Here is a 4,020-nt window from a genome sequence, read left to right as displayed (position 1 = left end):
GCTATACAGGCAGGCTACCTACTCTGCCTAACCTTAAGGCCAGCTCTGTTTGGAGTCAGGCAGATAACTTTATCACCTTATCATCCAGCCAGTAATGGGCCCGCAGAACAAGCTGTCCAAACATGTAAAGCTGCATTGAAGAAGCTAGTCGCATGTTTCTTACCATTCAAAAGGAAGTACATGCTATGCTCATTACATAATAATGTCTGTGTAATATTACAATTACAGATGTTCATAATGTGTACTCACACTACATTATTAAAAGGTTAAAGCCTTAAAAATCACACAATATTAGAGAGTAATATAACTTAATATAATTTTTAAGACCATAATAAATATTGTATTCGTTTCACTATATAAGCTAGTTTTTCCTGGTCCGTTATTTCTATACTCTTGCCAGTTGCTAATTCATAAAATAATGTATGTATAAAGTACAAACTAAACTAAAAAAACTAGACAGCTTTGTAGAGCATAACTAATTTTGTTCTTTTAGAATAATTTATTACTGTATCATAATACTACTACATACTTGATAATGAAAGGAGAACTGTTCTACATGGTTAATCTTCACCTATTAAAGGCTCTTGGAAAGCAGGAAAATGAGCTTCCATCAGTTCTATGCCACTCTCATTGTTTACCATGTGACCCCTGTGACAGTTTTGGCCACAATGTTTCCACATGCTTGTAACCTTCTTCACAAGTTTGTTGCATGGATACATGTAAGTAAACATGTGGAATACCATAGTAACCAACAGTTGAATAAATGATAGGCCAACCATTATATTTATGGCAATTACATTGAAATCTTCCCTACTAATAAACATCAGCAAGATGCACACAACAACATAATTATAGAGAAGGAATAATTCTTGATAATTGATTAATTTCTCTTTATTAGGTTGAATGAGACTATGAATGATTGCCATAGTAATGATGAGCAGACAACCTGTTGTGACACTAATAGTCTTTCCCAAAATAGAAAGCAACACCATCATATTTCTAATCAATAGTTGTATACCAATCCAGTAATAATATTGACTTTTGAATGGTCCTTGAAAAGCATCTATTAGTGGCTTATATTGATGAATCATTTTGAATCTCATCAGTGGTTTAGTAAACAACAATATGACATTGAACATTAACAGAAACAGAAACAACAACAAGCATACACTAATCAAAAGTGAAAACTTCCATCCAAATAGTGGAATAGTTGGATCAAGTAACCAAAGATTCTTGGAACTGTGACTTGGTATAGTGATGATGGTAGTGTACAAAGGTGTACTAGATATGGCTTGTAGTATACTAGTGTAAGTAAGCATAAACAAGGTTGCTAGTACTGGTAGTGCTCTGTTATATGTTAACCGATAAAGTTTGGCAGAGTAACGGCTACCTATAACAAATGAAATAGCAATCAATATCAAATAAATTGGGTATGTGAATTGTACCCACTTTTTAACATACATATTCATTCCATTGTAAAAGCACATTTCAAAATTTGATCCAAGATTAGTGATGGAAATATAAATTTGCAAAATTGTTACCAATTTGTTCTGCAAATGGAAAAATGAACCATTAATCTCAATAATATTAACATACAGAATTAGGCCATTCATAGTTCCACTGGTAACTGTCAAATTAAGGCAGAAAAGTAGTACAACTAAAAGTAGACCTGTGGACAATGTAAATAAAATAAATAATAAATGTGTGTTGGAGCATTTTTTACACCGGTCGGATCCAAACACTACACTGTACCCATTTCTACATTGTGAACAAAGCAGGCTAGTTCTGTGATGCTGACATTGAGCATCTGGATCTTTTAAATTAATCCTTGCTGTGTCCTGTAGACAATAGTAGGTAGGACAATTTGTTGTTACTATATACAGTTTAGTCGAATTATCTGAAACTGTACCCAATATGTAGACATTAGAAAACTGTCTAATAGTTTGGGTGTGTATTTCACACTCATCAATGTATTTTCTAAGATCAGGATCACAGTCACAAATTCCATGTTGTAATGTAAATCCTAATGGACATGGAAGAAGGTGGACATAAAAAGCGTCATAAAGAGTATACAAATGTGGCTGTGCTGTGAGAAACAATTCACATACTGGCTGTTCTGAAGCAATAGCAAAATGCACACGCTTTCTTTTACCATAACGAAATATATGTTTCATGCTGCTGTGTTCATTAATTAAACAAGCTGATTTTGGTAAATTGTCATTGTACGTTTCAGCATACATGACTCCAGTCTCTTCATCATTATAAGGCAGACACAAATCCACAGTCAAATTTTCACCAGGATATACAGGACCTAATTGATCAACACTACAATTGTAATGTGATGATGGTGGACAGTAGCAAACTGTGGTGTGAATACCTAATTGATATGGAGATGTACCATTTTCAAAGTGTAAATTGATGATTTTTTTGTTTATGGTTAAAGGATTAATCTTTTGAAAAGTTGCTCCTTTGGCCCATTTACAGTGTGATGTTAACTTGTTGATAATTTCATTGCCTTTACTTGATACTCTGCTATCCAACTTTTCTCTGTTAAGTAGTAGAAGCATATGAAAATCTTTGTAATTCATTGTGGGTGAATAGTATTGAAGTAAGCAGTATGGGTGAGGATGGTTTGATCTAACGGTTACTTTAATTAGTTCATTATAAAGACTGTTTTTATGAAATGTCAAATTGACTTGATTGAGGAACTTCAAATAGCAAAGTTTACAATTCAAATTTATTATCTGATTGCAGTAGTTATTATCAAACATTATGTTATTTGAAAAACTCAATGTGGACAAACTAGTATAAAGAACTTCAGTTGCATAATTTCTGGAAAATATAGTGTTTCCATTTAACTGCAAATAGCCATTTGTTACTGATATCAAGCTACTATGAAACATGTGATTTGTATTCTCTTCAACAATGAAATAACCTGTAGTGGAAATCAAAACTTCTGAGTGTTGTTCAGCTAATAATGGAGTATTTGATAACACTTGTAGTAAGGCTATGTTGTTAAGATAGAACAAAACATTTTTGAAGGCAATCTGTACTCTAAATTTTGTGCATAATGATGACACTTTGAGCAATAGGATGGATCCATTGGCAATGGAAGTTGCCATATATGAATTGTATTCAAAAGTAATTTCAGTAAAAGTGACATTAATAACAGTTTGCTCAAGGCCTAGGACACAAGGAAGACTGCTGGCAAAGTGAAGAACATGTGGTGCAATATTGCGAACAAAGTTACATTTGTAGAAAGAAATGCCACTACATGTTGAAGAAGTGATGGTGAATTTCAATATGCTGTAGCTTGATTTAATGGAAAAGTTAGAGAGCTGAATGTTTATAAACACACTAAACCATCTTATGGATATTTCAAGCACTTTACTTTGTCCCACACATGTAATGCCTGATTTCCTAATATCAATTAGTCTAATGTTAGTAATGTTAACAAGCACAACTCTATCCTTGTCTGTATATCCATTATAGCTCCACTGCATCCCATAACTGCATGTAAACAGTAGTCTCCCATGCAGGTCTTGTCTGTTCATTATAACTGTAGTATTCTCAATAGAGTTGTCACCCATAACATTATAACCAGTAATGCCATATCCAACTGGATTGTCAATACACACATTGACAATTTCTACTGTAGTACAGTTATTAAGAAACAAACTTGTCCAGTGATTAGTGAAGGATAGTTGATCTGTAAACTTTGACACAAAATAGCCACACGATTCAAACTTCAAATTTTTAATTAAAATATTAACTACATTGTAAAAATATATGGAATTTTCTGGTAGGCATTTGATGACACTTAGTGGTGAGGTGGGATCGGTGATATTTGGTGTACCAATGAGTAAAAAGTTAATGATGTTCTGAATTATAATGTCAGAGCTTATATGGTAGTATTTGCCTTCAGCAAACAAAAGGGTAGTGTTAGACCTGAAATACATGTAACTACGGTCGACCATGTTTTGTAGTGTGGGGCAAGGTAGCTGCACACACAACTTGTCA

This window comes from Dysidea avara, chromosome 6 (assembly GCF_963678975.1).
Source record: "Dysidea avara chromosome 6, odDysAvar1.4, whole genome shotgun sequence".
Classification (NCBI taxonomy): Eukaryota; Metazoa; Porifera; class Demospongiae; order Dictyoceratida; family Dysideidae; genus Dysidea; species Dysidea avara.
Note: the sequence above shows the minus strand (reverse complement) of the source record.